Here is a 23,407-nt window from a genome sequence, read left to right as displayed (position 1 = left end):
ATTACTCCAAAAGAAGGAGAGAAAATGAACAAGTACTTTAGCTTGTTCAAAGGAATATGGGTAAATCAATACATTTAAATGTATGTATATTCCTTACAAAATCTTTTCTACCTAGATTTTACTGTGACTGACCCAATTTATCTTACATTTATAAGTGATTTTGTTAGGAGACTTGATTTCCCATAACTTTAATATTGTGTCACTCCTTATTTGACTTTACTATCTGTGCTACTTTTTCCCTGCCCTCTTTGAAATTTTATTCATTTATTTTGGTAAATAGTATAAACCTCTCTTCGAAAATGGCAAATGAGGAGTATGTTTCATGACACCAAACACAACATCTTACAGATTCTCTTCCCCTATGTCCACGGAAAGCTCATTCTAAATATTCTGGCAACTATCCCTAGTTTCTCATTTTATCCTTGCCAAACTGCCCCAAATCTCTACACACTCTGTTTCTTGTTCCTTTCCTCCCACCTTTCAACTTTTTCAATCTAGTGTTTTCAGAGCCAGTGACTCTCCAGCACTTCTAAAGCAGAAAAAACACTAATCTTGACTCTTTCTGTTTTTCTCCCCATTTGTTATCTAAAATTGAGGAGAAAAATACTGAAATCTGAGAATAAAGAAGACAACAATTTATCATCTTTGTCTCTCTTTCTCTCTCTAATTTATATGTACCTATTTTGCAGTAACTATTGAACTATTTGCAGCCCACCACTCCTTTTCAGTTACATGGGTCCTGGCAATTGGAGAGATCTGCTTTTGCATTGGGGCAAAGTTGCTGTTGAGCTTCACATGATCAAGGATTGAAAGTCTGAACAAGAGAGTAACCATTTGTTTTTTATTTTTATTTTACTCCATGTAAAGGCCTCTCCATAGATACAGTCACTTAGGACCACCACATTCTCGAATTGCTTGTTTCAGAAATTAAAGGTTACTGTTAATTCAAAAGGAGCTAAAAAATCCCAAAGCTGAATGACTGCTATTAGTACCTCCAAAGGAAGACTCTGCTTTCTTTTTCCATGTATGGGGATGGCTTACTGCATCTCCAATGGTCGTCAGATTGTCAATGACCATGGTAAGACTTCGAGTTTTCCCAGGTGGGAAGCCTTAAAGAAATTGTGATAAGGCAGCCACACTTCATATTTCTGTGAAGAGCAAGCATAAAGGAAGGTTTTCATTCATTTTCTGTGCCTTGCATTGTTTAGCCAGCCACCTGATGTTTCTGTCATGTTGCAAATCTGGAAAATGACTATTTGCTGAAATTTTTCGCTGCTTCAATTGATGCAGAGACATAAGATAGTTTCCTGAGTCTGGAGTATTTCTGATTACAAGAAAGAGAATCTGACCATGTTTGATTTCAAGTCCATTCAGTCACATTTTTAAACTGCCAATTCTTTATTGTTTAAGTTTTGTCACTTCATGTATTGACCCCACTTCATGAGTTAGGAAAAGACATAACGTAACAATGACCATTTATTTCTCATGTGGAGAAATTGAGTCTGATAATCCGAATGGTCTGTTTGAAGCTACAGAAGAAAGTAGATTGTGGAAGATAATCATGGATTGGAAAAAGCTGTAAAGAAGGATTTTGTGGCCGGGCGCGGTGGCTCAAGCCTGTAATCCCAGCACTTTGGGAGGCCGAGACGGGCGGATCACGAGGTCAGGAGATCGAGATCATCCTGGCTAAAGCGGTGAAACCCCGTCTCTACTAAAAAAATACAAAAATTAACTAGCCGGGCGAGGTGGCGGGCGCCTATAGTCCCAGTTACTCGGGAGGCTGAGGCAGGAGAATGGCGGGAACCCAGGAGGCGGAGCTTGCAGTGAGCCGAGATCCCTCCACTGCACTCCAGCCTGGGCGACAGAGCGAGACTCCGTCTCAAAAAAAAGAAGGATTTTGTGCATACTTGTTGCTTTATAATTAATTCAGCCTTAAGAATATATATATTTTTTATTATTTAGACAACTCTTCTTTGACTGCATTAACCTAACTATTCTACATGCAGCCCGTTTTATAGTGGACCAAATGAGCAAAACTCTCTACCTTTGGTTTTTTACTTTGTAGCTCCCACAGTACATTGTTACTATTTCTGTTTAATCATGACCACACAACTTGAATTTACTGGTAGGGCTGCCAAATAAAATGCAGGACATTCTGCTGAATTTAAATTTCAGACAAGCCATGAATAAATTTAGTAAAAGTATGTCCCAAAAATGTCATGGGAGATACTTATACTAAAAATTATTCATATTTTATCTGAAATTCAAATTTAACTGAGTATTCTGTATTTTTATTTGCTAAATATGGCAACCATATTTACTGGGAGAGTGATAATTTCATGTAATTTTGTTCTACTCAATAAATTCAGCTGCGTACATTTAGCTGTTTTGTAAGTTTTTGTACAAATTTAAAAATTAGGAAAAAGTCTTATTTTAGACTATATATTCCAATTTGTAATTTTGATTAAATGGCCAGTATAATTAAAGTTCCTTTTAAAATATATGGGGATTATCTATTTACCTGTTGTGTTCTCTATCCATTGATGAAATAAAAAATGGAAATCTCACTCATTTTTGTACTATATTTTATTGGTACATAGGATGAGCTTGATAAATTGTTTAATAGACTGCATAATTAAAAAATGGTAGGTTGGCACAGCAACAAAAGTGTGTGTATGTGCATGTATGTGTGCATGTCAAAAGGGTCCAGCATTTTTCAACACTAACTTTGCACCAGCACTCTGCTAAGAGTGCAGTGCCAAGACCTTAGTTCTTATTACCTTTTTATAGAAGAGCCTTTCATTAAAGGATGTTTTAAAATCAATCAAAGGCCGTATCTGAGAGTGTATCGATAAATATATGAGTCAGCTTGGTACTGCATCCTCCCTTTGTTCTTATTTATTTATTTACTTTTTTTAAAATTACACTTTAAGTTCTAGAGTACATGTGCACAATGTGCAGATTTGATACATAGGTATACATGTGCCATGTTGGTTTGCTGAACCTATCAACTCATCATTTAAGTTAGGTATTTATCCTAATGCTATCCCTCCCACCCCCCCAACAGGCCCGGGTGTGTGATGTTCCCCGCCCTGTGTCCACGTGTTCTCATTGTTCAGTTCCCACCTATGAGTGAGGACATGCGATGTTTGGTTTTCTGTCCTTGTGATAGTCTGCTGAGAATGATGGTTTCCGACTTCATCCGTGTCCCTGCAAAGGACATGAACTCATCCTTTTTTGTGGCTGCATTGTATTCCATGGTATATATGTGCCATACTTTCTTAATCCAGTCTATCATCGATGAACATTTGGGTTGGTTCCAAGTCTTTGGTATTGTGAATAGTGCCGCAGTAAACATACGTGTGCATGTGTCTTTACAGTAGCATGATTTATTGTTCTTATGTATCTATTTATTTTTGAGACACAGTCTTGCTTTGTCACCCAGGGTGGAGTGCAGTGGTGCAATCTCAGTTCACTGCAACTTCCACCTCCTGGGTTCAAGTGATTCTCCTGCCTCACCCTCCTGAGTAGTTGGGGCTGCAGGCATGCACCACCATGCCCAGCTAATTTTTGTATTTTTATTAGAGATGGGGTTTCAACATGTTGGCCAGGCTGATCTCGAACTCCTGACCTCAAGTGATCTGCCCACCTTGGCTTCCCAAAGTGTTGGGATTACAGGCGTGAGCCACCGTGCCCTGCCTACATTCTCCCTTTATAGAGGCTCTAAAAAGAAAATGTCTTAGTAAAAATTATTCATATATTTCATGTGCTTTCTTCATATCTCTGTTACCAAATCTTCATTTCTGAAAGTCAGTGTGTAACCTAGTTAGCCAAAATAGTGACAACCATGGCTCCCACCACATATGTTATTTTAGAATCTTGTCTTCCTCGACCAAGAGACAGAGTCTATGTCCCTTCTTTCAACCTGTGCAGGCCTTGACTAACAAAGTATAACTTAAGTGACAGTTTATGATTTTCTATGAAAATGTTCTACTTTGCTCCTTGACACTCCTGCTCTTAGAACCCGGTCAGATACTATGCTGTAAGTAAGCCCATTCAGCCTGTGGAGATGCATGCATGGAAATGAACTTCAGTCCTTGGACCCTTGCCCTGTTTTAACTGCCAGCTGACAGCCAGCCCTAACTCACCAGTCATGCAAGGGAGTCATCTTATAATTGGATTCTCTAGTTGAGTCCTTCCAGCAGAAACCATGTAGAGCAGAGATGCCCCCTGTCCAAACTGCAGATTCATGAGCAGAATAAATAATTAGTATTGTTTTAAGTCACTTTGCAGTGGTTTGTCATTGTAGCAATAGATGACTAACAAAGATTTTGGTACCTGGAAGTGGGGTGTTGCTGTAACAAAACCTAAAACATATGGCATTAACTTCAAGATCAGATAAGAGGCAGGAGCTCCAAGGGCCTTCAACAGATTGTTAGTGAAGGCTTCAGGGCCTTGAGTAGAGAGTTAGCATGAGCCTAACTGGCCTCAAGGAGACTGACAATGAGGGCTTAAAAGAAGTTAGAAAAAAGGAGAGCTCTGTTACGTAGTTACACAAACTTTGGCAACTCTATAGCCTGGGGAAACTTGGAAAACAGGAAATGAACTCAATCATGTAATGATTTCCAGACAAAATATAGTGTCACCTGGCTTCATCTCGCTGCCTGTGATAAAATGCAAAAGAGAGAGAAATGAGCTGAAGAATACACTGTTAAATAGAAAGGATCCAGGACTCGATGAGTTTAATAATAAAACTGTTTCTCATTCTTGGCCTCTCCAGACAGCAAGTTCTAAATTAAAAGGCAAAAAATTTATATGATCTGAAGATAAACCAGAGTATATCAAGTTCTAATTTAAAAAGGACCTTCAGGTCCAAGATCAAATCCAGGATAGGACTGTACAATTCTTTGATAAGACCTCACAAACATCTAAGAGCATACCTCATAGACCCTTTAAGAGAGAAAGCAGATTCCTTAGGGACCTGAAGGGTGTGCTTTACAAATCTTCTCTATAAAATAGGAGGGCTTCTAAGCATCTGAATGGTGTTTACCCACAAGAGCAAAAGCACTGGGTAGAGAAAGAGCTAACTAAACAGTGTTTATGGATTTATGGCTCTGACTTTAGTCTAATGGAATAGGTTCATAAATTGATACATAAGCATCCCACAACATTTCTAAAAGAATTATATCACCTTGGTCTGAAAACCACTGAGACAATACAAAATGAAAAAAAGTCTTTGGCAGTAAAATTTTTACATGCAGAAAACAAGCAGAAGAAACTACTCAGCTGCAAATACAGGCAACTTTTTATAGAAAACAATATATGACTCGAATAAACAGCCAAGATCCCAGAGGGTATAGCCAAGAGGTATGAACTCCCAAGGAGTAGGACTGGGCTCTAATCAAGGAACTGATAACACGTAAGGGGCTGCATGTCAGAACTGCAATGAACCCGTATCTGCAATCCACCTCATGTTTTCACAGTTCAAATGGGGGTGTCTATATATATTAACCTATGTCTGCCTCACCATCATTTATACAGGGTGTGGAAAGGGCCAACACAGTGGCTCTTTAATTTGCAGGTCTTTGGATTGAGAATAATGATGCTTAAGAAACTGTACCCAAGGCTGCACCTGAGAGCTTCATCCACATCTGGATCTGATTTAACTCCTGACATCCTGGACCTCTTGCCTGAACCCAAAGCCCTAGCAAAATGAGGCTTTGGGGGATTCTTGAAGAAAGAGGTGAGTGTGAGAAAGCTGTAAATTGTGGATAAACAGAGGGCTGTGGAATATTGTATTTCCCAGAGATAGCCACCTCTCTTGTTTCACGTAGTGTTTTAGAACTTCACCACTCTATCATCAAATCTCCAAGATAAGCCTATGGCCCCTCCCCTTGAGCTTGGACAGGACTTTATGATTGACTTGACCAATGAAGTATAAAGAAATTTGCTCTGTGCAATTTCTGAGAGTAGGTTATAAAAGTGCCACGCTTCTTGGGATGCTCATTCCAGACACAGCCACAATGCTGCACAGAAACCCATGTAATTCATAGAGGAAAATGCTTCCTCCAGCCCCCAGGGCTTCCCAGTTAATACTGAATGGACCAAAAACATAGATTTCACGGAGCCCTACCCAATTTGCAAGTCCATGGTAAGTAAATAAATAAAAAATACATTTAAGGTTTTGTTTTAAGTCACTAAATTTTGGGGTGGTTTGTTATGCCCCAATAGAAAACTGATACACCATATTACAATGATGAAAACGTCTGGGTGTTCTCAAGGTTTCTATAGAAACATATTTACCAACCAATTTTTAGAATGAAAGAGGTCTATTTGCATTTGGAAAATGTTATGTACCCATATTTTAAATTATAACACTGTTAGATATTCCCTGTTTCACCATCTCAAGCTTTCCTCCTGATTTCAGTAATATCTGTGCCCTCTAATTCTCGAGACCTTCTAGAATGTTTTAGGGGTAAATAAGCAAACTTCTCTTTGGCCCAGCCCCTTCTCGCTCTTGTCAGCTTCTCTTAGGCATATTGGATTGACTTGCATCCTCTCTGTTTGGTCTCTTGTCATCTCCCTGCCCCACACCCCTTTCCATCTTTATATTCCAAAGATAAATATTACCAAGGGCCTCATTTTCATCGATGGTGGAGTTGGAGTCTATTCTTTTTCTTCTTGTTGTTTGGGGTGTTATTTTGAGGAGAATAAAGAAACTGTGTCTGGAATTAGTGGGTTCTTGGTCTCACTGACTTCAAGAACGAAGCCGCAGACCCTTGGGATAAGTGTTACAGTTCTTAAAGATGGTGTGTCCAGAGTTTGTTCCCTCAGATATTCAGATGCGTCCAGAATTTCTTCCTTCTGGTGGGTTTGTGGTCTCGCTGGCTTCAGGAGTGAAGCTACAAACCTTCGCAGTGAGTGTCACAGCTCTTAAGGCGGCACGTCTGCAGTTGTTCATTCCTCCTGTCGGGTTCATGGTCTCACTGTCCTCAGGAGTGAAGCTGCAGACTTTCACAGTGAGTGTTACAGCTCATAAAGACAATGTGGACCAAAGGAAGGAGCAGCAGCAAGATTTATTGCAAAAAGCAAAAGAACAAAGCTCCCACAGCCTGGAAGGTGACCCCAGCGGCTCGTCACTGCTGGCTCCAGGAAGCCTGCCTTTAATCCCTTATCTGGCCCCACCCACATCCTGCTGACTGGTCCATTTTACAGAGAGCTGATTGGCCCGTTTTACAGAGAGCTCATTTGTCTGTTTTGACAGGGTGCTGATTGGTGTGTTTACAATCCCTGAGCTAGACACAGAGTGCTGATTGGTGTATTCACAATCCTCTAGCTAGACATAAAAGTTCTCCAGTCCCCACTAGATTAACTAGACACAGAGCACTGATTGGTGCATTTACAAACCTTTAGTTAGACACAGGGTGCTGATTGGTGCATTTAGGATCCTCTAGCTAGACATAAAAGTTCTCCAAGTCCCCACTAGATTAGCTAGACACAGAGCACTGATTGGTACCTTTACAAACCTTGAGCTAGACACAGAGTGCTGATTGGTGCATTTACAATCCTCTAGCTAGACATAAAAGTTCTCCAAGTCCCCACTGGACTCAAGAGCCCAGCTGGTTTCCCCTAGAGGATTCCATGCCAGGGCCACAGGCAGAGCTGCTGGCCGGTCCTGCACCAGGCACCTGCACTCCTCTGTCCTTAGATGGTGGATGGGATGGGGCACCAGGGAGCAGAAGGTGGTGCCGGTTGGGGAGGCTCCGGCGGCAGCGTGGGAGCCCACCAAGGGTGGGGGGGTGGTGCGGTGGAGCTCAGGCATGGAGGGCTGCAGGTCTTGAGCCCTGCCCCATGGGGAGGCAGCTGAGGCCCCGCGAGAATTTGAGCGCTGTGCGGGTGTGCTGGCAGTGCTGGGGGACCTGGCACAACCTCCGAAGCTGCTGGCCCAGGTGCTAAGCCCCTCACTGCCAAGGGTGGGCAGCGCCGGCTTATCGTCAGAGTGCGGCCCACTGAGCCGGCACCCACCTGAACTCGTGCTGGCCTGCAAGCTCTGCGTGCAGCCCCAGTTCCCACCCACGCCTCTCCCTCCACACCTCCCTGTAAGCAGAGGGAGCTGGCTCTGGCCCCAGCCAGCCCAGAGAGGGGCTCCCACATTGCAGTGGAGGGCTGAAGGGCTCCTCAAGCATCACCAGAGTGGACGCGGAGGCCGAGGAGGTGCTGAGAGTGAGCGAGGGCCGCCAGCACATTGTTACCTCTCAAAACTTTATTAGCATCGTTTTGATGGGGTGTTATTTTTGAATCAAATAACAAGAAGCTTGTTTATTTTCTTGATTTTGAAACAGATAAATAAATCCATAACATTTTGATTCTTGCTAGTTTTACTTTTAAAGAGTATTTTTGTGAGAACTATATTTAAATGGGTGCAGCACTTAGAAACTGGAAATTTATGCTATATAATAACTTCCAGTTAATCGAAATAGTCCATTGACCAGCACAAAATATTTATCATTGTCCAATAAATAGTTTATACTTAAGAAAGATCTAAACTTTGCACTAAAAACTATAGCTAAAGTGATGATGTTTGTCCTTCTATTTTCTTAAATTGATGTTGATCTTATTTTGCCAGAAATAAGGTTATTTGGTTAATATTTATTAACCCCAAATTTCAAAGAAATGTAAAATGCTGTCTTAAATATCTAGAGCCCTGCTACTTAAGGTAGTTGACAGTATCCATAAATAGCTATTTACATTTAAATTACTTAAAATTTAAATTTATTTCTTTAGTCATAGTAACTTCATTTTTGTTAGTCACACATGGCCAGTGGCTTCTGTAATGAAAACCTTAGACAAAGAACATTGCAATCATTGCAGAAAGTTCTATTAGACATTACAAACATGAAATCTCCTATATTTACAGAAGGACAAAAGTAAAAAAAAGAAAAAGAATGACTTTCATTTTCATTTTGAATGAAAACAGTCTTTTGTCAATCTTACACATTTTACTTAAGAACCTTAGTTTGAAAATATCAGTGCCTTCAATATATGCCCCAATTGGCCAAACACATTTTTAGCTTGATAGTGGTTATGCCGGAGATGGAAATGATTTACTCCAAAATGCAGGATGGATTTGTGTTAAATCATTTGCATGCTGTTAAGGTGTAGGAATGCTCATGGGGCTGCAACCCACCTCACCCGTTTTCCTATCTGTTTAGTGTCTAAAGGAGACATGTTGAAAAGCTGAGCCACTGCAGATGTGCTTTGTCAACTGGGATTCCAGCTCAGAGTTTCTCAGATCAACACAGTGTGTGGCTTATATGCAAAGTGCCTGCTTTCAGTTGGGAAGTGTGTGTGTCAAGGATAAATGGCTGGTTCCAACACAGAGCCACACACTCAAAGATTCTGGCTGTGTTTGTTGACCTTCAGATCCCAATTTAATTCTTTATTGATTAAATAAACATTAGAGGCTATTTATTGGGTCTCAGTTGGGAGCTGTTATCCTAGCCAAAGGATGATATATATGTTTTTTAATCTTGTGGCTAATTTTTTAAACGTTAAAATAAAATCTTCTTAGAACTGCCAATGAAAATAAAACATTTCTAACAATTACTCATAAAAAATATGCACATGGAAACAAAACTTTATTATTTCAATATTATAAAAATATTCTTCTGAAGCTAATAAGTGGAAATTATTTAAAAAGAGATTTGAAATAGCATGTGGAGATTTGAAATAGCATGTGGAGATTTGAAATAGCATGTGGGATAGAAGTTAAACAGGTTTATACAAGACCATTTTTTAAATTCTCAGGAAATGCAAAATTTCTAAGAAATATAGTAAATTCTTGATGTATCCCAAGCACCTACAAGAGCAACTGGAACATAATGAATATTCAATGAGTAAATTGAATTAGGGTCACTATATAACTGTTACAACTTCAGATATGGTGAGAGATCTTTAAAGCTGATATAAAGTATGCCTAGTTTTACTTGCATGAGACACATAGCTTGATCTATGTAATTACTGTGCAACTCAGCGAATCTATTCATATACATGTATATACCTTCTCCCATTATATTAGATATAAATTGGTGACTTTAGAAGCTCTCTGTAGGACAATATGTATTGCATTAAAAGATAATTCAGTCTATAATTAGTAAGGACTAGTAAATTTAGGGACTCATATTGTTGAAAAGGAACAAGTTTATTAGTATGAGTCTGTAGTAGATATTTCAAATGTCCTCATTACCTCACGACATTATTTTACTTTGCCTACACCTTCCAATATTCTTGGATAAGTGAAGTATTCTCTAAAATAAGGTGGACTGATTTTCAAATAGAGACAATAACATCCTGAATCTGTCCTCCCCTTGGTTAAACAGTAACTGCCAAAATCTTTTTGGATCAGGATCATGTGTCTCCATGATTATTTAACAACTCTTAAACCACTGGAATATTTTACATCTTAGTTGTGTATCAATTTCTCATTGTTCCTTTAACAAGTTACCACAAATTTAAAAGTGGTTTGAAATAACATCAATTTATTGTTTCATAGTTTTGGATAACAGAAGTCCAAAATGGGTCTCACTGGGCTAAAAGCAAGATGTGTTATGGCTGTGTTGTTTTCTGGACACTGTAGGGAGAATCCCTCTGCTAGCTTTTGTCAGTTTCAAGTTCCTATTCCTTGTCCCATGGCTCCTTTCATCTTCAAAGCCAACAATGACCAGTCAAGTCTTTCTCATATGGTGTCACTCTGACACTGACTTCTGTCTACATCTACAATTAAGGACCCTTGTGATTATAATGGACCTGCCTGGATAATTCAGAATAATCTTTCTAGTTTAAGATAAGCTAATTAACAAACTTAATTTTATCTGCTGTCTTAATTTCCCTTTGCCATGTTATGTAGCATATTCACAAGTTCTGGGAATTAGGACATGGACATCATTGGAAGGCCGATATTCTGTCTACCACAGAAAGATAACAGTATGGAAGTATTAAATAACACACTTGCATGTAAATCCCAACTCTACATCACTTGTTCGATCTTGGGCAAGTTACTTAATCTCCTTGAGTTGCCTGGATGGCAAAACTAAGTTAATAATTACTACTACTCAGGATTGTCAAAAAGATGCTCTAAGTATTGGAGAATCTGGGAGTCTGACACATGAAGAATTATCTTGTTTAGTGTGTCATCCTATTAACATTTGGAGAAAAGTCTTCTCAAATGCATATTGTAGGTTATAGCATGCTTAGATATCCTTTATTCTTCTTAAATGAAAGGAGTGAAATTCACCCGCTTATCACCTTCCTTATAGCTCATTGCCTAGTCCTGTCTCAAACATGATCACTGAGTATGGGCCTACTATCTGTCTTTTTCTTCACCAGTTCACCATGAAGATACTGCATTGTGGCACAGTCCTTGAAGAGACAAGGTTAGTGAATTTGCAACATTTAGAAAAAAATTGATGGATAAATTGTGCTGAACAAGATTACCATTAAAGTTCAAGAAGGTGATAGATCTATAAAGAATAGTATAACTGCTGAAAGCTTTAATGCAGCATAGAGTGTACTGAAAGAGACTTTCAAACAAAAGGAAAAACATTAGCAAAAATGAAAAGTATTGGATGAGAGACTGAACCTGGAATATAGGAGAAGACAAGTGACAGGAGGGAAAAAAGAGCTAACTGACAGAGTAGAGGCTATGTTAAAGTTATAAAGAGCACTGTTTAACATGGAATATAGAACATGTGTTATAAAGAAACTTGAAACAAGGTAAGAAAGTCTAGGGAAAAATGGACACTGAAGATTATTGATTAGAAGTTAATAAAGGCAAGGAAGTTGAGTTTGGAAGGAGATGAACTTGTAGGCACCAGAAATAAGTATGGAAGTTGAGACATAATTCCTTCCCCTACTAAATAAATCAAAAATTGATATAAGCTAATGCACGAATCATCGCAGCACGAATTTTTCTTCTCTGTCTCATTCAAGCATTTCTACTTATATCAGAACTTTTAGAGAAAGAAAATTTGATCCATTAAGAGACTAAGAGGTGTCCCGAGAAATATGAGCCATTTATAAAAATCACTATGAGGGAATATAAGAAGAAGGTAAGAGAGATATTTATTAAACAAAACAAAGCAAACTCTGCTCTTGAGATGAATTTGCTCTTTGTAACCTGATGTGGTGTATATCTGTGATATTTAATTCAGGTGTCATTTCTGGAAAGAGTGTATGTTTATAGAATTCTGCTGACTAACTGGTGAATTTAGAAAAATAATGCACTTCTGAGATCCTCAAATTTCTTCATTTTTAATATTGGACTCATACTCATTACCTAGTAGGGATTTTATGAGGATAAATACAATATGGATAACTTACTTCATCAGTGAGATTGGTTCCTAAATAATTACTGGGTAGTCTAAGCAAGAAAAGAATTCATTGGAAGGATGCAGGGCAATTCACATGATTGAAAAGGAGAGCAAATGAGGGCAAGTCCAGACATTTAAGGAGAAAGGACAAAAAGTTTGTGTTTTCAAGTGGTTACCACTGGAATATCTCAGTCCTACATGACTTCTGTCCTTACATCACTCTGTTCAGAATCCAAATTCCCAGGGGAAACAGGGTATCTGATGAGTCCAATGTCAAAGTAAAAATTTCACTGGACAAAATTAAATAGGCAACGAAGACTTTATTCAAGGACATTGCAACTGGGGAGAGACACCAGAACTGAGTCTGAACTCAGCTTTGCAGAAACAAGGGCAATAGGGTTTTTAAGAACTGGGGTGTAAAAAAGAACTGGAGTTTTAAAAAAGAACTGAGGTTTTAAGAACCTCTTTGGAGATTATAGGCTATCTCTTTACTAATTGGCTTTCCCCAAAAGAAAGGTCAACTTTCTCTTATTTTCATGGCAGGAGATGCTTTTACAAAATGGAACAAGGCACCCACCTAAGTTAGGCTCCTATCCTCCCACATAAACAAGGAAATAAATAGGGGCGCTATCTCTTTTGATGATTACGTTTCAAAGGGATGGCTCCCAGGACCTAGATAGCCTTGTGTGTAAAATTGGCAAGAGATTTTAAAAATATTTCTGTATCAAAGAGACAGATACAATTATAAGCTTTCTCAGGAAAATGCTCTAAGAAAAGGGAAAGGTTGCTGGGCGCGGTGGCTCAGGCCTGTAATCCCAGCACTTTGGGAGGCTGAGGCAGGTGGATCATTTGAGGTCAGGAGTTTGAGATCAAGCTGACCAACCTGGTGAAACCCCGTCTCTACTAAAACTACAAAAAAAATTAGCAAGTCGTGGTGGCACATGCCTGTAGTCCCAGCTACTCGCGAGGCTGAGGCAGGAGAATTGCTTGAACCTGGGAGGTAGAGGCTGCAGTGGGCTGAGATTGTGCCACTGCACTCCAACCTGGGTGACAGAGTGAGACTCCATTAAAAAAAAAAAAAAGAAAAATTAAGACTATCTTTGTCAACAAGTGCAGGCCAAGGGACTGCCTAAGCATCTGGATTAATGTTTCTACCAAGACCCCTTGGAATGGAGAAAAGAGTCATTCTCAAAGAGAAAAACAAGATACAGTCTCTCTCTCACACACACACATCAGGGAAGAAATGGTGGGTAGGACATGATTAATAACAAAAATGTGCCCAAGACTTTGTTGAAAGCTAGAAAAGAAGTGCAATGCTTCATTGTTTTAAAACTTAGTTGGAAACCCAACCCCCCAAAAAACAAAACAGATCCATTCAAAAGAATTAGCAAACAATTCAAAGGCAATGCAGAAACAAAGGCATATCCTGTAAAATTGTGCCACACCATAAACAATCCTCTACACAGACTTGCATTCGGGGGAAATAAAATCCAACCTCAAATATGAAATTGGAGACAACTGACATCTTTACTGCAGCTCCTTACGCTTGCCAGGCACAGGATGATATTGCATGACGCAGAGCAACAGATCTTTAAAATTCTTCTTCTTCACCCATCTCCCTCAGTGTGTCCCTTGTCATTCTTGTGTCCCGAAGTTTCCCAGAATGCTTTCCCTTAAACTTAACTCTTTTTTTTTTTTTTTTTTTTTCTGGAGACAGAGTTTCGCTCTTGTCACCCAGGTTGGAGTGCAATGGCGTGATCTCAGCTTACTGCAACCTCTGCCTCCTGGGTTCAAGCAATTCTCCTGCCTCAGCCTTCCAAGTAGCTGGGATTACAGGCATCTGCCACCACACTCAGCTAATTTTTGTATTTTTTAGTGGAGACGGGGTTTCACCATGTTGGCCAGGCTGGTCTCGAACTCCTGACCTCAGATGATCTACTGGCCTCGGCCTCCAAAGGTTCTGGGATTACAGGTGTGAACCAGTGGCCAAACCCACCTTTTGCTGATCTCTCTCTCTTTCAATTTCTCTATCCTTCTCTTACACACACACACACACACACACACAATTTCTACATCTATTTGTTTCTCTTCAAAGTATTCTCTGCTTCTTCTAATGCAGATTTTTCAGGTCTTTTTAGCTTCTCCAGTTCCGTTTTGTCTTTTTTTTCTCAACACTTTATTCTAATAAACAGGCAACAACATTTCTCTTAGAAGTCAGGGCAGTGACATTTGGCTGCAAATCCTAATCCTATTGATGTTCCCATCACAAATGTGAAGGACCATCCTTCAAATAGTATGTATGTTTGCTGGGGAAAGTCAGGCTGAGGAGTTATCGCTTGTTCATCATATCTCTTCAGTACCTACTTAACAGAGCCTGGCACAATAATAGTATTTATTAGTTTTACTTTTCTAATTGAATTGTTGAAAAACAGAATCAGTCAAAGTGTTAAGAAATACGTGATTCTTCTGCAGGTACAAACGAGTCTATAAATGCGTTTGGCAGCAGTAAAGCAGTGCTCAGGAGTTGCAGAACGCTTTCCAAATTAGCAATGGAGAAGGGTCACAATGACTTGAGTTCTTCTAATAGTTCCATTGCTATTTAGTTCCCTAATCCGAGTGGAATATTGAAAAATCTGGTAGGAGAGAGAGAAAAGAGAATAATGAAAATGAAGAAAGAGGAAGAAGGGGATTTCAACATGGCCGTCATTGCCACCATTCCAGACTTCTCGCATGTCTCAGACACCAGACCAGGCTGTTGGATTCCAGACTGTCTGGATAAATAGTGGATGTGCGGTAGCATGTGCTAATACAACCCCTTTACCTTTATTTAAGTATCCATAAAAATGCTTTTATAATAAAAATATCATCTTGTTTCAAGTGGGTATTGAGTGGTTTAGCTATCAAAGTTTATATGGCATTCTAATTACAGTTTCTTTTCAGTAAAACTCTATTAACATATTTTTCAAGAGACCAGATACTAAAACCCTTTCAACAGGTTGAAAGAAAATTCTTAGGATGGGAAATGGAAAAACACATCGAGTGAACATAAAATATTAAAAGTTTGCAAGAGAAAAATTTCTGGAGAACTTCTTCAGACATTTTTATGCTGCATAAACATGAAAGACAGTCCTCAGAGTATGTGTATATAGTATAAAACTCTGATATCTAAGAGCTGAGTAGCAAGATGTTCTTTCTACTGACTGCAAATACTCCTCAGAGCCTGAGAACTGAAAGATCAGTGTGAAACACTTCATTGTGGCACAAATGCAAAAGAACTGTGGCTGGGAGTCATTGTTTCACTTTTCCAGTAGTTGTTAGAAGCTTTTGTGTGTTCTCCTCCCTACATCAAAAGCCTGAAATCTCTCAGCTCTAATGATAGATTTACATTGAGATTCAAAGGACAGCCAAAATGCAACAATGTTCTCAGGTTGCTAATCACAGAAACTAATTTAATGCAATGAAACAGACAAGATCAAGATTATAAGTGTTTAAGGCCCAAAACTAGAGCCTCTAGGACTAGTTAATAGTTTCTATTTTGTTCACATTCAGGCTCAGGAAATTGTGTCTCATGCATTTGGAAACATTACCTTGGAAACATTAAATAAAAGACAGGAAACCACATACCAGCTGAAGAAAAGAACGAATTCCTGCACAGGGTCTTTGTAAAGGTGATGCCTGACTTCAGTCGACAAACGCAATCACCAGACACCCTGCAAACTGACATTACAAACTCTGAAGGCTTACGTGGGGACTCATTTCCAGCTCAGGCCATGATTTCATATGATTCCACTTTTGCATAAATTAATCACAGAACTATAATGATTTCCTGCTAGGGTTCCAATTTTAAAACCCGGTTCCACCTTCAAGTCTGTACCATAGATCTTTATAACACAAGTGGAAGTACTAACCTCAACCCAAAATGTTTGATCTGCTTTTAATCTCTCTTCTCCTTAAAAGTATTGCTCTCCAATTGTCTCTCTCTCTTGCCTGCTTGGTGGTAGATCTCCCAAAAGATGTATAGTTTGGGTGACTTTGGCAAAATGCTTTTATGCTTTGCCTCTTACGTAACAACCTAAAATTGTTAGATCTGGATTCAGTTTAAAGGGTACAAACTACAAAAAGACAGCAACAAAAAAAGTACAAAACAAACACACAAAAATGCCAGAAGGAATTATTTTGATTCCCTTAAATTTCATCATACATATCAACAGACATCTAAGGAAGAAGAGTCTACTTTCTTGATCATTTTTCTAAGTAAATATTTTCAAATGCAAAAATCCATCTTATACAAGAAACTCTCAAATTGTTAGCTACTTCTGAAGGCATTTACATTAAATTTTATTTTTTAACTTTTATTTATTGATTTATTTTATTATTATTATTTTTTGAGAAAGACTCTTGCTCTGTTACCCAGGCTGTAGTGCAATGGTGTAATCTCAGCTCACTGTAACCTCCACCTCCCAGGTTCAAGTGATTCTCCTGCCTCAGTCTCCTGAGTAGCTAGGATTACAGGCAAGTGCCACAACACCCAACTATTTTTTTTTTTTTTGTATTTTTAGTAGAGACGGGGTTTCACCATGGTGGCCAGGCTGGTCTCCAACTCCTGACCTCAAGTGATCCACCTCCCTCAGCATCCCAAAGTGCTAGGATTACAGGTATGAGCCACCACACCCAGCCTATCATTATTTGATATTTGGTGGCAGGGGCTTGGGGAAGAGGCAGAGGATGGTGGAAAACTACGTTTTTTCTTATGACTGTTAGTAAGTAGTTGTTGAAAAAAAGTAATCACCTCAGGGCTGAGGCTATTGTCATTGGCAGTGTCTGAAGTCTTCATGTTAACTTCAGGTAAAGTCTTCCTATTTCACTCAATACAGCGCTGTACTTTCCCTGCTCTCAATTCTCCTCCCATATGCGCCCAGTTTATGGGGATGACTGCTTGCACTATTTCCTTCTTTGTTAGACAGAACCAGACCAACATGAAAAATGTCCCACATAATTTTCTTCTGAGTGAAAGAAATGGCTGAAGACACTGTTTTGTTGTTGTTCTTGTTTGATGTTTAATGCTTATTCACCAGTGTTAACAAGGGGACAAAGAGAGGGGCACCCTCAGACATAGCTGCTGGGAGGGCAAATTGTTACAAACTTTTGGTAAGAAAAATAAAGTGTTCAAAAGCACTTCTATTTTGTTGAATTGATCTTAGTTAGTAGATAAGAGTGTTCACAAAAGTTATCTCATGAGATTTTTTTTTTTTTTTTTTTTGAGACGTCTTGCTCTGTTGCCCAGGCTGCCTCTGCCTCCTGGGTTCAAGTGATTCTCCTGCCTCAGCCTCCCGAGTAGCTGGGATTACATGTGTCCACCACTCCTAGCTAATTTTTGTATTTTTAGTAGAGATGGGGTTTTGCCATGTTGGCCAGGGTCGTCTGGAACTCCTGGACTCAAGTGATCTGCCCGCCTCGGCCTCCCAAAGTGCTGGGATTAGAGACATGAGCAACTGCACCTGGGCTTATCAGATATTTTGCATATTGATTTTAATAGCAAGAACTTTGAATAAGCCAAATGTTAAAATAAGGGATGCGTTCAATAAATTTTGACACATTTATGCAACAGAAAAATTATTTTTGAATGATATTAAATGACAGAAAGTTCTGAAATGATATATGCCTATAGAAATATTAAATTCTGTACTGCTTGTTGATGAGGTTCATATCCTATTTATTTATTATTAATGATTCTGCCGTGTGTGTATTTTTTTCCCCAAAATGAACCTCTAATTTAATTTTTTTCCAAAACTAACCTATCTAAAAATATCTTTTAAATTTCCCTAAGAGGTCTAGAGGAGGTAAAACTCCTAGTGGGGCTGTGGGAGCTATAGTCAGATAAAAGTAGACCTTGAAATAGAAGTAAGGGCAGATATTTGCTTCCCTGTTAACTTTTTCAGCTACATTCATATTCATCAGACATGACACCATTAGGCCAAATTTACACAGCACGTCATGAAGTGGAAAGGAAGCGAGTAACTAATTAATCTGTTCTAGAAAGACAGGGAAGAGAGGAAGTAGTTTACCCAAAGCCCCTTCAGTGCTGATAACGGTCTTCATGAGCAGTGTGCTAATCTATTAGTCTTTGCTCAGCTTTATGTTCTTTATATAATGAGTTTGTTTTTTTGTAGTCATCGACTTAAGAATTGGCAATCTTTTCCCTATATTTGACTTGTGGAAATTTTGTTCTGTTCAGTTCAAGATATGTGCTGAATAACTTGCCCAAACATTGTATCAATATAAATAGATTCATAATACTTAAGATTTAGGAGTTTTATGGTTTGGCCAATTAATGTTGAGTTTACAGCAATTCTAAGCATTGCACTATCATATATGAACATAATTGCTCATTAAACATTTGACCATCATCTGCCAAATTACCATCTACCCTCTTATAAAAATGCCTGAGGTTTTAAAATATATTTCCACTAAAAGAATAGACTGCACACATCCCATGAGATGAACCTGAAAGATAATATGGAACAGATTATTATGGCAAAAAGAAATGAAGAAACCATGGCTGAAGCTCCAACTGGACTTTTTAAAGCAACTGTTAAAAGCTTTTGTACATTAGAAGCCACTTCATTAAAAAGCCTTGAGTTTGTGAAACTTAATGATAGCTTTTGTCAAAGAGATTTAGAATTCAAAAATTATTTTAAGGTGGATAATCACTGACAGTAGCTTGGATTGTTAGTGCTTATGAGTAAACTTCAGTAATGAAATTTGCAATAGCAGATGAAATCGACTGGATAATGGCAAGCACTCCATTCCGCTTCAATGTGCATAAGCTTGGTCTCAGAAAACTAGTACATGAACCTATAAACGGAGATGAACACACACACACACGCACACACAGCTAAGCTCCATGTGTGAGCCTTTGACAGAGTACAAATATAGCATGTTTTAGTGTCAAGTTTGCACTTAACCTCAATGTATTTATTTAAGTAAATATGGTAAAAGATCCAAGCATATAATATCTTGGCAAAACTTAGAAGGGAATATCTGGGTCAAAACCTCATAAACATATTTCATCTGATTTCACACCCATAAAACAGTGGTTTAGAAACCATGCACAACAACCAGACATCAGTTGTGCCTTCAAGACGAGTTTTCCGCAGTTGCTAATAAAGGATCCTGTGATCCCCTGACTTGCAGCATGGTTACTGTAAAAACTTTTAGAGTACAAACAGAAAGGGTGGAAGTACTTTTTGTATTGTCCATTTCTGTTTCTTTAAAGCTCTGGGCACATTTCATATCTCTCTCTCTCTCTCTCTCTCTCTCTCTCTCTCTCTCTCTCGATCATTCATGGAGATATACAAAAAAGTTCTCTTACTTTTTAAGCCTTGTGTTTATTACCTTGGCCAACAGAGAGAGAGAGAGACAGAGGCAGAGACACAGGCAGAGAATGAAAGATAGGAAGGCCCATTAAAATTTTTTTTTCTTTTGATAGCGGTTTATTGTTTAGAACTTTTTAAGATCAACTTTTAAGATCAAGATAAGCAATAAGGTGGTCAAATAAACAATATAAAGTCAGGGACACCTTCCTACTCAAGTATTTCTTTTTTTTTTCTTTTTTACTATTTTATATATACTCTTGAAGAGTAAAAAATAAAATAAGAATTGTAACACTGCATTTGGATAAGCATTCATCAGAACTAGGGTCTCTGTAGGAAATAATTACCCAAGAATCTTACAATATAAAGAAGTCAAGGCTTATGTTAAATAGCAACAAACATCTCAAAAACTGACAAAAATGAGTAAAAATCCATTTAATAGATGTTCATGCATTTTACAACATTTAAATGATATTGGCAGAATTTTTTTCTCAGCATTAGAAAATAATGTAAATAGATATATACCTGTCCAAATTTTAGTTGTCTCTTAGTCTTTCTGCTTTGATTTTTCGCATCCTGACTTCCTCCCTGATTTCTGATTTCTCTACTACAACTCAATGCAAGCAAACTTATATTTAGACCCAAAGAAGAGAATATTTCTATTCCCACACATTGAAAAAGGGAAACATTTGCTGTTTTTACCCACTTCCTCCCCCTTAACTTTGTTACACAATTTTTGTTGTTGTTGTTTGATTGGGTAAGGGCACTTTTGTGTTAAGTCAAGCGAATTTGTTAAAAGTGAGGCATATGGTTACTCTAAGATCAAAACCAAGTCTTCTTTTGGTCTCACGTGAAGAACTATGCAGTTTTGGACTCGCTGTTCTTAATTCAATTACAGTCCTCTTTTTATTTATTTGTTTCTTAAATCGAAGGCAGAGTACAACACAAGACAGACGGGGGAAAAAATAACAAAGGGAAGATCGTACTCTGTAGGCTCTTAAGAGATTTTCTCCTATGCTTCAAATCAGGAACTACTTCACCCAGACAGCTGAAGTCAATTTCACCAGTTATGGGGAATGGGAGTCTTTGTTACTGGGAATTGCATGTTAAGCTGCTAAGTCTGGACTTACAGGCTTGCTCCATCTTCTTTAAATTTTGCAGTGCTCTTACAGCTCCCCAAACTAATTGTTCCTAGCCATTAGACAGGAGAATGTAAACCCCTGTTTACTTCCATTGTTCGCTATTTTTTTTTTCCCTCAAGGCACCTAATTCTTTATTTGCTTTTAATCATCTGACTTCATTTGGGTCGGTAATAGGTAGTTCCCTCAGTTGCATGCCCTTTAAACCTTGCTAACATCCTCCTCAGAAAAACAGGCTTGAAGTGTACTTGTAGAATAGTTTCCTTTTATTTTTAAGGAGCATGCTAAAAGATCATAACCCGTGCTAAACTCTTGGTATGTTTCTTGTATTTTCTTTTGCTGAAAAGAGCATCCATTTTAAATAATTTATAACCAGACACAATGGATTTGCATTCCAAAAGATTAAATGGATATTTACTATGTTCTGGACTCAGTATTTACAAACTTTTTTTGATTGTCTACTCCATAAGTAAACATTTTAGCATCTATAATGTATATTTGTTTATTTTTATGTTATATGTGTACTTCTATATAAAATACTATAAAGCTTTTATAAAAATAGAAAATGGAAACTGATCATGTATGTATACATACAAGAGAAATTATAATATTTTTGCTTACACAATTATATATATATTTTTGTTTGTACATATCCCTTAGGCAAGGACACAGCAGCTGGAGACCAGTGCTCTAACCCAGCAGTTTCCAAATTCCAGCACTTAAAAGCCTCTTCAAACACAGATTCTTAATCCTATGACAGTTTCTGAATCAGTAGATCTGGAGTAGCACCCATAAATTTCTATAAAGCTTGCACACATTGGGCCATGCCTTGACTAATACAGCTGTAATCTATAATATGATTTATTGACTGGACCAGTCCAGGTTCAGCTTCATTTGTAATCTTTGTCAGAGGCCTAAAATAATAGGACTTGAATCCATTTGACCCAGAGTGTATATATCAGTCTTTTCCATCCTCCTTGGAGAATAATTTTAACATACCTAAATAAATATGCATTAAAACTCCCCTAATTCAGACCAACTGGAGAAGGGGCCATCTGAATTCACTGAAAGGTGCGTCTCGAAATCCAACTTTATTGTTCTTGACTCCACAAAATAACTAGAGGCAACTGCTGAGGAAGGATTATCTGGAAAAAACCTAAAGATTTATGAATTAGATTAAAGTGCAATGAATAGCATAGTTCTGTATTTAAATACAATTTGATGCTTTCCAAGTATTTTGAAAAGATTTTAACTTTAGTAATTTGAACATCCTCTGTAATATTGCTTACATTTCTTTGAAACTTGCTCACACAATTAATTTGCTTAGCAAACTTATAGGTCAAAGACAATTCAAAGAAAAATGAAAGCCCTAAGGGTGTGCAAAGACTTCAAATGTATTCTGGCCTAGTGAAATTTTATAGTATTTTCGGTAAAGTGAACATACCCCAAATTTTGTATGCCTTAAAATTTGGTAGATGAGTCTTTCTGAGTTAAAAGTAACCCACTTGATAATCGATTATTCGTCTATTCAACGAAGCATATTATGTACCTGTTATACACTGTTAATTCAATTTTTTTTCTTAAATTGAAGGCAGAGTACAACACAAGACAGATGGGGGAAGATACACTGTGCTGCGCATCACTGAGGGATAGCTGTATCAAGATTATACAAACATGTATAATATCATAATGATAAAATAGCTAAAGGAAGTATATGATGCTGTGAAAGTGCAACAGGAGTAAATGGCTTAATTGACTCCAAGGTAAAATGTATACTGTGTCTTTCTAACCTTGTGTCTTGCTCTTAATTACTTGCTTATGGGTATCTTAAAAAAAGGTTAGGCGTCCATGGACAAAAGGCATGAAGAAACAGACCATCATATTCAACAGACTTTCAGTGGATGTTCACAATCACTGTGTATATTTGTTCCTATATAGGTTCAGGTCAGCAGGATCAAGTACTATATAAGTGGGGGTAGGAGAGGCTAAGTGAATGGTGAGGAAATTTAGGCCAGCAATTGGCCAGATGTAGTTAGTTTAATTATTGAATAAAATGATTAAAGAATAGTGAAATGGTTTGGATCTGTGTCCCCGCCCAAATCTCATGTTGAATTGCAGTCCCCAGTGTTGGAGGTAGGGCCTGGTGGGAGGTGACTGGATCATGGGGGGCAGTTTCTCATGGTTTAACACCATCCTTCTTGGTGTTGCCCTGGTGAGAGTGAGTTATCACGAGATCTGGTTGTTTACAAGTGTCTAGCACCTCTCCCCTCTCTCTCTTCCTTCTGCCCTGGCAATGTAAGATGTGCCTACTTCCCTTTGCCTTCCGCCATGATTGAAAGTTTCCTGAGGCCTCCCCACAAGCCATCACGCTTCCTGTACAGCCTGTGGAACTGTGAGTCAATTAAACCTCTCTTCTTGACACATTACCCAGTCTCAGGTATTTCTTTAGAGTGATGCAAGGATAGACTAATACAAATAGGGTTGAATAACTTCCTTGCCAGTCAGATCCTGAGTCTCATGGCAGTTA

The 23,407-nt window shown here is 38.4% G+C and overlaps 1 long non-coding RNA gene across 4 annotated transcripts in view; it reads left to right on the top strand.

The window, feature by feature from the left end:
* LOC103887054 overlaps positions 1-23,194 on the top strand; it is a 55,341-nt gene extending 32,147 nt beyond the window's left edge. For 2 of the 4 annotated variants that reach the window (XR_004185911.1, XR_004185909.1), the window contains 3 exons: positions 5,542-5,743; positions 11,386-11,432; positions 22,472-23,194. This is a non-coding gene — a long non-coding RNA (uncharacterized LOC103887054). Of the gene's footprint in view, positions 1-5,541; positions 5,744-11,315; positions 11,433-22,471 lie in introns of all 4 variants that reach the window. The other 2 variants (XR_004185912.1, XR_004185910.1) reach the window with 2 other exon arrangements.
* The last annotated feature ends 213 nt before the right edge of the window (positions 23,195-23,407 follow it).

The sequence above is a fragment of the Papio anubis genome, chromosome 8 (genome assembly GCF_008728515.1).
Source record: "Papio anubis isolate 15944 chromosome 8, Panubis1.0, whole genome shotgun sequence".
In the NCBI taxonomy this organism is placed as follows: domain Eukaryota; kingdom Metazoa; phylum Chordata; class Mammalia; order Primates; family Cercopithecidae; genus Papio; species Papio anubis.
The sequence above is the reverse complement of the archived record's forward strand: the minus strand, read 5'-3'. Positions and strand labels throughout refer to the sequence as shown.